Source organism: Vigna radiata, chromosome 11, assembly GCF_000741045.1.
Source record: "Vigna radiata var. radiata cultivar VC1973A chromosome 11, Vradiata_ver6, whole genome shotgun sequence".
NCBI classification, from domain to species: Eukaryota; Viridiplantae; Streptophyta; class Magnoliopsida; order Fabales; family Fabaceae; genus Vigna; species Vigna radiata.
The window spans coordinates 10,076,973-10,091,918 of record NC_028361.1 but is presented as its reverse complement, the minus strand read 5'-3'; positions in this window follow the sequence as shown (position 1 = coordinate 10,091,918).

The following is a 14,946-nucleotide window of genomic DNA, read 5'->3' as shown; positions in this document are numbered from 1 at the left end:
GAAACCCAAACGTCCAAACCGAGTTTTTCGTAAACACGCCGCGTTCTTGTATCTTTTCATCTCTTTTTTACTGCTTTACTATAAAATTATTTACTAACTATTTTTTTTTATTATTAATACATAATTCTTCCACACTCTTTATTTCGAATTATCCAAATTAAAGATACTTTTGTTTTAAGATGTATAAGTTTCAAATGTTTATCTGATTATTTTTATATCAAAGTACTTTTAATTAGAAGACAGGGTTTAAAAAAATTAAAATATTAAATGTAAGAATAAATTTAAAAATTAATACATATTTATTGTTATTTATTCTTTTATAAATTGAATTAACATTATTTAACCCTGACTAATTAAGCAACTGAGTCTTATATCTAATAATAACGAAAGAAGTATTAAACTGTATTTGAATATAATTTTAGATAAATGTTATCTTAATGAATATTACAAAAACACCTGGTTGAAATGTTTAATGTATTTCATTAAGTAATCTTAGCTGCTAAAATAGTAAATATTAATTACATTTACCACAATAAACATTTCATAGATAATATTTGTCCTGCTTTTGTATAAAACATTTTATGTGTACAGAAATTAATTTAAAAATTTGAAGATTATAGTTGTATAACAAAAAGAATAGTGGTGGGTGATGTAAAGTGGACCAGCTTTGAGGTTCATTTTCACAATTATTTTTGTTTTGTCTTATTTTTCTATAATTTTGTGGACGACAGAAAAGTCTGCATTCCACCTGTAAATTGTCTTTCTCTGGTGCCTCGTGGGATTGACAACCCACACATCAATTCAAAAGTGATCAGGCTTTAAAACCATATAATAATAATACATTGAAAAATATCCCTACTACATATATATCATTTATATTTTATTTTACTTATTTTTTAAATAAAAATATATATATTTCTATATTACTTTTAATTATATTTTATAATTGAAAAATGTAAACGAAATAATCCAAAATGTTAAATATAATTATAAATATATTTCAATCATATCATATATTATAAATCACCCACTATTTTTTTATATAATTATATTATTAACTTTATTATCTTAAAATTGAAGTATTTTATTCTTTCAAATAAAAATAAAAATAAAGATATATAATTTATACTTATATGTAAAAGAGATTTTTTTTACATCCATATTTTTTTCAAATGAATTTTTTTAAATTTAAAATTATTTAAAAATATATAAATAAATAAAAATATTTAATTTAAATTTTGTATATTATTTGTTAAATATGTTTTTGGTTGCTTAACTTTGATAAAAATTGATATTAGTTCTTCTTTGAAACTTTAGACTAATTTAATCCTTCATTTTAAAATTACGTAAATTTAATCTATTTAACAAAATTTTATTAAATTTATTTGAGTTTTTAAACATTTATCAACTAACATTAAAGAGAAAAATGTATCAAACAGTATAAATAACTTAAGGGTGTGTTCGTTTGGGGGAGAGGAATTGGGGGAGAGTGAGTAGATTTGAGGGGATTTGAGAGTGAATTAAGTGTTGTTTTTTTGAGTAGATTTGAAGGTAAATGAGAGTGAATTTGAAGGTAAAGTTTATGAAAATTAGTGTAAAATTTGATTGATGTGATAGATAACAAATTTTGTTTAATTGGTAGAAATTAAAAATTACCAAAATACCCTTAGTAATAAAAATAGTATAAAATTGTAATTATTAATTTATATATAATTTTAAAAATTATTATATAAAGAGAAAAAAATAAAAATTAATTATTATTATTTTATTATTTGTTATTATCATTATTATAATAATTATTATTATTATAATAATTATTATTATTATAATAATAATAATTATTATTATTATTATTATTATTATTATTATAATAATTATTATTATTATTATACAAAAGGGCAAAATGGATAATTGAGGACAAATACCTGCAAATCTTTGCTATCAGCGAAGAAGGATTCAAGGAACCAATTTTCAAATCATCACCCTTATTTCTTTACAAATACCTGGAAGCGAACGCATGTAATCTCGCTAATCCATCCTTGTCAATCCGTGTGAACAGAACAATCCCTTCAAATGAACAGACCATAAATGATATCGTAAAATTTGTTTAAAACGTCAAATAAATTTAACAAAATTTAATTAAAATGATTCAATCCAAACAAATCTAAAATTGAAAGACTGAATTGAACTAAAGTTTTAAAAAAGAAATTAATTCCAATGTTCACTCAAACTAAGAGATAAAAAAAAATAATTAACTCTATTATTTACATTTATCTGTATAATTATACTTTCATTATTTTTTATCATAAAAAATTTTATTTTCACTAGTCATATATAATGTGCTTTCCTATGCAATTTATGTTCTTATTTTTGTTATTAATTATATTGATTCTCAAATTATCAATATATTACATATTATATAAAAAAAGAATAAAAAAAAAGTGAAAAAAAAAGTCGTCTCATTAAAACTAGGTAAAAAGGAAAGAAAACAATATACAATAAAGAAAAATTATTATTCTATTAAAAATAATTGTAGATGACTCTCATGATACTAATTATCTTTTACTGTTTTCTACATGTAATTTAAAACAATAAAACATATACAAATCTTGGAATGATTCATTTATATTTTATTTGTATTTTATTTCTTACTTATCTAATGAATTTGTTTATTACAACATTTGATATAATTTTTTTTATCTAAGTACACATATGCGCACATGCATACATATATGCATACATATATGTATATGAATGTATTAGTTTATTTAATTTAGTTAAGAGTTGGAATGATATATGTCTATCTAATTTATATTGACCATCTTTTTGAGCTTATTGTTATACTTTGTTTCATTTTAAAACTAAAGAACAATCTTGTTTTAAAGGATACACGGAATAAAAAAAGTTTTATGTGTAATATTGAAAGTGAGGTAATGTGTTTAACGGAGAACATTATAAATGTTGTAGTAATGCAATAAAATAAGGTAGGTAACTTGTATATCTTTAAAGGTTTTTGTGTGATATGACCATACCATATGGTCAGCTTAGGAACCAAACAGTCGACTAATTTATAGTCTTCCAAAAGCCACTTGGGAAATCGAAATGCAAGACTAAAAGCAAGGTTAATGTTAAGGGTAGTTATATTAACCTTAAACTAAATCATTGTCGTTTGGGTCGTAATTAGGACAACACTAATCAGAAGTTCATCTCAAAATCTATAACTACAAGTTTGTGATATTCAAGTAGTTAGGTACATTAATTATGTGTTAAAACTATCGGACATTTACTAACTCTAACATCAAAGTGTTTTTACAAGTAGCACCAATGTTTGACCGAATGACACCTAACGTGAAGTGAAGGAAGAATTTTGACCCAAGCTTGGAGTTTGAAAATCGTTTTAAGTATATTTAACCTCGAGCCCTTAAACTGAAACAGTCTCAATATGATGAACTCTATGTCATTTATTTCTATGTATGCATTTTATAAGGCTATGTAGTATTTACATCTAAGTCACATGAGTAAGAGTCACATGTGTGAGCATGAGTGATTGAGTAACTATCATAATAAGACTTTACAATTATATGAGTAATGCATATTTGGAAAGCAATATAAACAATCATTCTTAAGCTATTACATAACAAAAATGACATTTCATTTTACTTATTAATGTCCTTTAAGAGGTCCTTTGTTAAAGAACGTCAATACTTCCTCTCCATTATTTAAAAATAACTTGAATTTTTACAATGAAGAAAAATTTAAAGATTGTACTCATTTTCATCATTAATATATACTTTTATGCTTAATTAGACTTAACAAAAGGTCTAGAGTACAATAATGGATAATAGGTTAGAATTATGTTTTAACATATTTGACAACTTCTACAAAGATTAAGGCATTATGAGACATTATATAGTTCATTATGTTTCACAAAATAATAGGGTAACATAAGGGATGAATAAGAAGACCTCGTTAGAGAAAGCAGTGTGTATATTGTCTCATTCTCGATTAGATAAAAGACATTAGATTAGGATTTCCAGCACAACATGCTTGTTTGGAATTGACCTTTATATACAACTAATGAATTCAATACTTATATATTAAGGTGTGATTTGGTAAACCAATAAATTTTTCAATGTTAAATTTGTTTTAATGTTCAATATAATAATATCAAACTAGTGGCAAATATGAACCTATAGTCAAAATTAAAAAAATTGTGACTATGAAATGTAAGGGTGTTTAAGTGAGTCTCACTCGTACGAGTTGACTCATTATGTGTTAAGCGAAAAAAAAATCAACTTAATCTGACTCTTTTTTGATGAGTCAAAAATTTGTAACCTGATTCAACCCATCATAGATTAGTAGGTCAATGGATTATAATTCCCTTTCACAAATAGTAAATACACTGAAAGGTATGTAACCCTAAGGATGTTTTATTTTTCTAAAATATTTTATATATGTATTATAGTATAATAAAAGTAGATTGACTTGACTCATTATTTGATAACAATATAATTAAAGTGTAACCTATTTCACTAAATATTTTAATAAAGATAGTAGTTGAAAATTAAAGTATAGCTATATATTTAACAAACAAATAAATTAAACGTTCAAAGTTTTAAAACATTGTTGAACAAAATTCTAGTATTCAAAAAAACTAAATTGACAACTTACATAATTAGAAGTAACAAGTGATTATAATTAAAAAAAAATCATGATTATATGATAAAAAAACTAATAAAGCATTGTTAATGGTAGATTATAGGTCAACACACTTTCAATGTGACTCAAACTATTTAATTTGTTTGTTAAACAAGCTAAGTTCCATTTGACCCACATTTAAAAAATATTAATTTTTTTCAATCCAACTCAGTTTAAACTATAGATAAGTGACTTATAATTCATTTTAACATATTTGAGAGTAAAATAATTCAAACTTTGATTATTGTATGAATAAAAATTAATTAATGAGTATAAATATAAAGTTCTTTTATCCTCATTTCCTATAATTTTGGATTTTTATATCCTCATTTTAGCATTATTTATTATTTCCAATTAAAAATTCAATTTCACGTGTATTTCTTGTGCTTCGAACTTCTTTGATGTTTGGTATAAACTTGGATGCTACGTATATGTATTTGTGCTTTTATTCGATATGTACATAACAGAACATTTGTTTAGTCCTCACACATTAGTGCAGTCAGGGGAAACGACACCGATTATTTTTGCTGATAAGCATCGATTCCTAAACCGAGGCATATTTAAGCGAGGTAAAAAGTGGTAGACTTTATGCCTCGGTTCAGTACCGAGGCATAAAATGGCAAGATTTTGCATCGGTTCAAAATTAACCGAAGCAATAGCATATTTTATTTTTTAAAATATTTTTTTCGCTGGACTTTATGTCTCGGTTCCTTGGTGAACCGAGGTCGTTTCTCCCACTCTACTGCCTCGGTTGGAGCTTGAATCGAGGCAGTAAGGTCCCTTTTTTTTTCTTCTTCTCTAGTCAGCCTTTGTGCCTCGGTTGAGGACTGAACCGGTGCCATAGGGTTACTTTCTGCCTCGGTTGTCGCATGAACCAGTGCCATAGAGAATGTCCGCCAACTATCGAGAATTTTCGCGTATAAAACCTCATCACAACAATACAATATCTAGACAAAAACAAACAACATATTAATTAGTTTCATAATTTCTAACCTTAAAGTTTATTTCATCACCAAATCAAGATTATGTTCCTATATCCCGAATTTTAATCTGAACCGAGGTCATAACATGTTACTACCTCGGGTGTTCCAATAAACCGATGCCTAAACCCTGAGTATACGCCTCGGTTCTCAGCAAAATCGATGCCTAAAAGCATCACCAGGTCCACGTGGAAAATTGCAGGCGAAACAAGCAGAGTGACAAGGTGGAGCATTCTGCTTCGGTTGCTGAAAGTAACCGATGCCTAAAACCAATTTCAGAATGCTGTCAGCAAAACAAACACAGTGGCAGGTGAAAGGTGCAAAATATTCTACCTCGGTTGCTCAAAAGAACCGAGGTAATTGAGTCTTTATGCATCAGTTCTCTCTTAACTGATGCAATAAGTCTAATTTAAATTACCAACCAGCAAAATTTTAGTTGGAGGCGAAAAATTGCAAAACCTTAGGCATCGATTTTTTACTTTAACCGAAGTAATTGGTCTTTTATGCTTTGGTTCGTAACGAACCGATACCTATAAGTTGGCTGAAATTGCAAATATGCTACTGCGTTTGCATATACTTCAGTTTTCGAAGAATCAAAATGTAATACCCGACTTCTTATCCCTATATTCTACTAGTGACATGAGACCACCCCTACCTTAGCTCGTCTTAATCATTGATAAAATCACCGAATCAAATGGAAAGGAATTAATTTCGTGATGATCTTTTATTTTGTTTTTTTTTTAAAAAAAAAACTTTCTTATATTTTTACATACTAAAAGATTATATGATATCTTTTATGTGACAAAAATGACTATAGTGAGATATTTTTAATAAATAAGTTAAAAAAAATATTGAAATGAAATCTTCTTTTACAAATATTGAAAGAGGACAAGAATGTGGCGTACTAAAATCTTTCATAATTTTCATGAAAATGAAAAGAGATGAAAGGGATTGAATTAGTAAAGAAAATCACATTAGAAAAAAAAAAAGAAAATGAGAAATATAAAAAAAAATGAAAAAGAAAAATATAGAACAAGAAAGAAAACCATTTGAAAAGAGAAAAATAAAGAAAGGAGTGAAAAAAATAGATTATAAAAACTGAAAATAAAAAGGAGTAAAAAAATAATAATAAAAAAAAACTAGTTATCTGTTTAGAGGGTGTATGAACTGATAATGTTCTACTTATACCAACACGGTTTTGAAAGTTATCTCTAGGTTTGGGTTAGCCTAGGTTTTACATATTTTGTTTGTAGGGTTTGGTATGAATTTAGTTTCCTGTTTAATGATGGAGACATGGGGTCTGCTTTTAGAATTCTATCTTCATGCTATCATCTCTTTGGAATATAATTAATATAATTACACCATCCAATTTAACAATTATTTTAGTTTAATTCAATTTTATATGTTGGGTATTAAATTATATATAATGACTTTTTTCAATATACCTTTTCTAAATTAAAAAAAAAAAAACACTTATGAAATCTTTGTAAATAATATATGAATGAATATTATACAAAAACATTGATTCCACAATTATCTTATCAACTTCCCACAGCGAAAGGTTGGCCATGAGAAATAAAAGGTGGGGTCGTAATCTAGCAATAAATTAGAATAGTCATTTCCACAGTTTCTCTCTCCCAATCACACACACAAACACACAAAAATCTTTCTTATCCTTACGTGATTGAGTGAAAAATAAAAATCAGGAGCAGAAAAAAATTTGATGAAAATAGACTTGAATAAGAAAAAGTAAGGGTCGTAATAGTATTGTAGTTGACTGTTTGTTGTATTAAGAAAACATATTTATTTCAATATCGAATTTATATTAAAGGACTTGATTATATGATACATGATTTTCTCAAAGATTCATTTATGTAAAAATTTTAATCTCACTTGATACACTCGTTTAATTTAGTTTAAATCAAAACGAACAAAGCCACGAATAGAAAGAATATGGCTGAACAAATTAAAATTTAAATCACGAAAAAAATAAAACGTTAAAATATATAAAAAATGGATAATTTTTTAAATTAAACTTTTCTTACGATAAAGAATTTGATATAGTTGGTTATATTTTAAACATAACTACTTACGCATAATTTTAAAAAACTTATTTTATGCCACCAAAATATATATATATATATGGGTTTGCTAATTTACGTAAAGTAATTTTTCAGTTAGTATATTTTAGTAGAATGTACCAAATTTTAGATTACAAAAATATTTCTATTTAAAAAAAACATATTTTAAATATAAGGATATTTTAGTAATTTTAAAATTTAATTTAAATGAAAAATAAAATAAAAGGTAGTTATTCATTAATTGTTTTTTAAAATAAAAAATAAAAAGAAAGGTAGTTATTTTTCACTAGGAATATTTTTAATTAAATATAATTTTTATAGTTACATTGTTTTTTAAAAATGGATGGTACAATCTATAGACAACATATTTTCCCTGACTTAAAGAAATATCTTTTAAAAAATATAATAGTTTAGGATTTAGGATTTATAGAACATGTGGGTTTATAGAATCCGTCCGAATCCGAGTTTATAAAATCCATCTGGGTTTATAAAACAACTATCTTTTATTTTATTTTTTATTTTAAAAAACATTTAAAAAATATATAATAAAAGCTAATAATTTCTCTGTGGACCGATCAAGATTTTTAATAACTACCTTTTATTTTTTATTTTAAATTAAATTTTAAAATTATTAAAATACTCTTGAATTTAAAGTTAGTTTTCTTTTTTAATAGAAACATTTTTGTAACCTAAAACTTGGTACACTTTGCTAAAATGTACCAACTAAAAAACTGTCTTACGTAAATTAGCAAACCCCATGTATATAAATATATATCAAAATTTTATTAATACATGTTTTATATTATGGTGAAATAAATAATTAAAATAATAAAGTAAATAAAATAGTTTTGGTATTTTTGTGAAAATATTTTATTTTTATTTTGAAATACACTTTTTAAGATTTGTAACGATTTTTTATTTTAATTTAAAATTTAATTTATATTTTTTAAATTACTTTTTATATTAAACAATTTCGTAATTTTATTAGTTGTAGTCATTTATTAAATCCATTTTTTACTTTTGTAATTCCAAACTTTTTTACTTTCTCAAATTTATGTCTGCCGGATTGATCCGATGTGGAAGAAGTATGTCCTCGGCGCGTGTATCCAAACTTCAAGATCCTGATAAAAAAGTGGGAGAGAAGTTAAAAAGTTTGAATACTAATTAATTTGTATATGATGTCAAAATTAAAGTTGTATTATCACACGATATAATGGGTTTTTTTCAGAAGCTATAATGAATTTATAGAAAAAATATTTGTAATATATATTTAAATAATTTATGAAAAGAATAATTAAGATTTTTTTTTGTGATGATTTTGTGTGTATTATTATGGTAAAAAAGAGAGAGTAAGGAATAGGATAGGGTACCAACGAGTATCCATAAATAGGTGAAGAGGATGAAGACCGAAAATGGCATAAGCGTGACGCACAGTGTCAGACACAGTCTCACACTGACTTAAAGAGGCCAATCATTTCTCACTTTTAATCACACACGCTAAAAAAAAAAAAAAAAAAAAAAAAAAAAAAAAAAAGTAGAAGCACGCAGCTCACGTGTTTCATATTTTCACCCCCTCTGCCCTATATCCTGATCTGCACGCGGAACATCTTGTTAATTTCTCTTATTATATATTAAGTTGTTGTTTTCAGCCGCCGCGTGTGTTCAATTCCGGTGCCAAAAGTCAAAGCATTCCAACTTGGCGGTGCTGTGCCCAATGAATGTAGACTTCTCCGTACACTTTCTCTCTCTTCTCATTACTTCAAACTTCAAACTTCAAACGCTGCCCCGTCACTTCACGCTTCCCAACACCCCCCATCATATATCATTTTTCTTTTAAATAATCATACACCAATCCTCATTCTTCACACCAATTATTTAATATCTTAATCCATCTTAACACTGAGCTATCTTCTTTTAATAATTTCTCACCCATGCAGTTTAATGGTGTTCCATAGATCATCATCAGCAGCTGAGAAACCAAAGGTTAAAAAGATTGTTTTTATGTGTAGCTGGCCTAACTCAATCCTACAAAATCGACTTGTAAGATGAGGTCTGTACCCCACTTATATATTATAAATTGGTTTTATTTCTAGTTGACGTGGAACTTCCAACAAATATAAAACTATTACAATTTATCGTTTCTATATTTCTTTTATTTTTCTAATATCGAATTCAAAATCTCACATACATTATAAATAACACGATTTCGTAATTATATATATATATATATATAAACTAAGAAAAAAACAATAAATAGAAAGATATGAGTGGACGGTGTGGATTAGAAATAGCATGGTGAGTGTGAGTGATGATATGGCATGTCTCCCACGTTTGAGTTAGTAGGAACATATGGGGGAGAGGTTGATGTAGTGTAGCAGGGGAAGGTTGAAGAGAGAAAGTAACAACAAATTTTGGGTCAACCACGTGAACGGTGCTAATGGTTCCCTACAATGTGTTCAAAAATGCCACCCGCGTAAGACGTACTGGCTCACAAAATACACACAAACATAATCATTTTTCTGTCACTGTAACATAGTTTTGCCATGTTTTTTACATCATATTGCCTCTTCTTCAACTTTAGAAATAATAAAAAAGCAAAAAATGTTACACTTGAAAAAAAAAACGTACTCATTAATTATTGTTAGAAGTAAAAGATACAATATGGCACTTTTATAACAGATCTACGTCGTGTTCGAACCGCGTAAGACATTTTTAGAAAGTGCACGGGCGAAGGGAACGGTGACATGGCTCAACGCACGTGACTTTTTCAGTAAAAATATAAATGATATCTTTTTTGTTTGAATAAAATTTTTATAGTATTTCAAAATCATATTTTTTTTATTAAGCATGTTTTGATCCGTGTAAAATGCTAATGAAATTATGAAAATATAAATTTATACTTTACTTAAAAGCTTTATAATTTTTTTTATAAATAAGTAATTTATTATGATACATATATTACCTAATAATATACAGAAATTGTAATTCTTAACCATCCTATTTATGATGATACAATAAACTTTAAATAGGCTTTCGTTTAAATTCTTATAATAAAATAATTTTTAAATAGGCTTTGATTTTTCTATTATACATAGTTTAACAAATTATTTTTTTTCTTTAAAGTCGTAAAATAAAATGGTTTCTCCTTTTCTATTTACATGAAAAGATATTTGTTTAGAAAAAAAGGGTATGTGGTGTAAGAAAAGGGGCAAAAAGATGTGATTAGTGAGATTTGACACTAAAAAGAGGTTGGGAAACGGTGGTTAGTGAAGATAAAAGAGTGTATGTGAAAGAGATGTTTGAGGAGGTGAGTCAACATGAGTCGATAATGGCGATGTGTGGTGTACAGTTAGACACGTGGACCCCACGTTCTTCACGCATTTAATTCTGTCGCTACTTAAACCATCAACTTCTCCTCCAACTTTCTTCATTATTCTTAATTATCCCTCTGCTTAAATTAATCCACCTAATTTTTAATATTAATGTTTCTCAGTTTAAAATCTAAGTGAAGATTTTCTTTTTAATTGTTCTTTTATTAAAAAAAAACAAAAACTAAAATTGACTCAACGAAAAAATTTGTGAGTATGTGACGGATAATTACTATCCGTGAATATTTACTATCGGTAATGGTAGTAGATATTTTAATACTCGCTTCTAAACGGGTTGGGTACGAGTAATATGCTATCTGACTCGTAGGTACCTTTTATCCACAAAAAATAATAAAAAATAATAATTTATATATATTTTTTAATTAAATTTAATTAAAAATAAAATAAAATTATATTTTATTAGGTTAAATTTAATTAAAATTAAATTTTAATTCATATTTAATTTAATTTATATTATATTATATATATTTTTTGTAATTTTATTTAAAATTTATTTTAAAATGTATTTTTTTTATTTTTTATGGATATCCGCAGATACCCATAGGTATTTTTTAAACGAGTACTCGACGGATAATAGGTCAAATAACGGATAAGATTTTATTCGATAAATCCGATACGAATAAGAATTACGGGTAGACACTATCTGTATCCAACGCGACCTATTGTCATCCCTAATATTGTTATTATTGTCTTATGAGTTTCCATCATCCACCATTACAAATAGGAGCATTACACAAATAAAAATCATCACTACAAATACTAAATGTACGTTAATTTTGCTTATATCCAATTGTTTTTCTTCTTTTCTTCATTAAAATCTCAACTTTGATATTATCATTGAAGATTATGAAATATAGAAAATAATCTTTTGTAGAAAAAATACATCGACAAATAAGTCCATAGATAAACACACACCAAATTTAAAAATGTACCTTAAACCCTCAAATTCTAATTGGAAAGTTTCTTATACACCTAAAAACATTATTAAATTATGGTGTCAATATGTAAATCAAAATTTTCTTTTTATACTTCCTTTTTTTTGGTGAATATCTAATTAAAAAGAAAAGGTTTATATAGAAGCTATGAGATGGAATGTTAGGTGGAAAGATTTGCAGCATAACGTAGACCAGAAATCTACATCATCAAGTGACGTGGATTCAGATGTATCACCAAAAATATGCTATAAAAGTAAAATCAAATTATTTTGGAAAATGATATTTTAATATTAAATTTTGACATTACATACGTATTAAAATGTGATTGGACGATTTCAAATTAAAAAAAACTGAAACAAGAGTATATTTGGAAGAAAAAAACCAAAGTTTTTTTTTTAATTTAAAATCGTTTAACCACGTTTTGACACGTGTGCAATATCAAAATAATATAAAAAATTAGTGTCAAAATATTATTTTCGTATTATTTTTTAATTGCATTTGATACAAGAGCAGCAATATCACTACGGTGGGTATCATCTAATTACACGCAATGCAAGCGCAAAACATGTCTTTTCTAGCTTAAGTCAGGACCAGACATGTTAACTAATATTAATTCGGTGGCTCAGCCTCACTGGATTGGACTAAATTCTGATTTTAGTCTTTTATTTTAAAATATATAAAATTATTTGATATTTTTAAATCAATTAAATATTTCTTAATAGAATTTTATATGAACACATTAGGTTAAAGTTCTAGATTAGTTTCCCTAAATAAAATTTATTAGAATTAGAAGAGTACACTTACGTCAAATTATCCAACTATTTTGCAATTCATAGCCAACTGATAACTTGGGTACTAAAACAAGCCTAATATTTTAATATTTCACTTTAAGGCTTTTACGATTTGCCCAAGAAGCTAGAGGACGCTCGATGCTCGTAATACTTTTTTTTTTTGTCAATAATTAAAAAAAAAAACACAGACTTATAAGCCTGCTACGTGTTTTTTTTTTTTTTTCAATAATTATAAGAATTTTGGAGTTTGGGTAAGTTGTGTGCGTTTGTGGAAGCTTATCTTGCACCTCCATGCTTTCTTTTTAGATCTTCCAACTTTTTTCAATGTCTAAATTGTCCATTTGATAAGGATAGTTTTATTTTCTCTCTCACTTATCGTTTAATTTTGTTTAATCTAAATTTAGTGTCATAATTTCGATTTTAAATTCAGTTTAAGAAATTATTTAATTTCAAAATCCAGTTTAAAATATTACTAAACTTTGAATCACTTTAGAAACTCCCCAAATTTTAATATTTAAGTAAAAATAAAAAACATAGGATTTTGAAATCTAATTCAAAAAATCACTCAATTTCAAAATTTGAATAAAAAAACTATCGAATTTCAAAATCCAATTAATATGATTACTAGATTTCAAAATCTAATTAAGTTATCGAAATATCAAAATTTGGTTAAGAAAGTTACTGAATTTTGAAATTCAGTTAAGTGATCGAATTTTAAAATTTGATTAAGTGACCAAATTTTGAAATCCGATTAAGGAACTCAATAGATTTAAAAATTTTGGTTAAGGAATTTATCAAATTTCAAAATTCGGTTAAGGAACTTGTCAAATTTCAAAATATAATTAAAGGATTTATCGAATTTCAAAATCTAGTTAACGAACTTACCGAATTTCAAAATCTAGTTAAGGAATTTATCGGATTTTGTAATATAGTTAAGGAACGCAACAAATTTCAAAAATCAAATTTCGAAATTTAGGAAAAGTGTACACTGAATTTCAAAATTCGATGAGTTTCTAAATTGAATTGTGAAATTTGATCAATCTTTTAGTTGAATTTCAAAATCTTGTGACTATCGTAATCGAATTTTGAAATTTGGTGATTACAGTAATTAGATCTTGAGATCTGATGATTTTCTTAATTAGATTTTGAAATCCAGAAAATTTTTTAATTGGATTTTAAAATTCGATTAATCCGAAGTGTTCTTTAACCGAATTTTAAAACCAAATGATTTTTCTTAATCGGATTTCAAAATATAGTAAATTTCTAAATTGGATTTTAAAATTTAATGATATGCTAAACCATATGAAGAAAAAAATCTGATTAAGTGAAGGGAGATGCAACACTAAGTTTAGGTTAAGAGAAACTGGATAGTAGGTGAGTAAGGTGATTATAGAAGAGAAAAAAAAGTATGGAAATACAAGAAAAAAAGCTCAGATGGACATGGAGAAGCCCCTTTGTTCTTTCATGAAGCCCAGGAACAAAACCCAGCCCGTCAATTAGCACAATTTTCAGTTTGTTTGCTGAAAAGGCGGGGAGACAAGTTCAAGGAAAAACTAGGAGTGTTCAAAATTTTCAAAATGAATTCAATTGTGATAAAACTAAATTTGATTCAAAGGACATTCTGCCTAAACTGCATTGATCTGTAAAGCGATTGAGAATCTAATGTTAAGTAGATTTTTTTTTTTATTATTTATCGAACTTCAGTTAAAAAATTTGAACTGACCTGTGATTTAAATAAAATTATTTTTAAAAATTAAAACTTAAACACACTTTTCTGTGTATAAGTTGTTTCATTAGAATTTTAAAAATATTAAATAAAGGAATATGACACTAACATATTAAGTGAATGTAAGAAGATACTAAAATTGTTTGAAAATAACTTTGAAAAAATGTTATATTTAATTTTTAGCATTTCTTTTCTTTTAATTTAATATTTTTAAACGAAATCATATTTAATAAAGTAGAAGAGGAATGGTAGAAACAAAAACAAGTATTTTAAAGCTAACTTAATTCCTTCTTTAAAAAGTAATTTAATAGACATTGAAATGAAAAATTATAAAGAAATACAACAA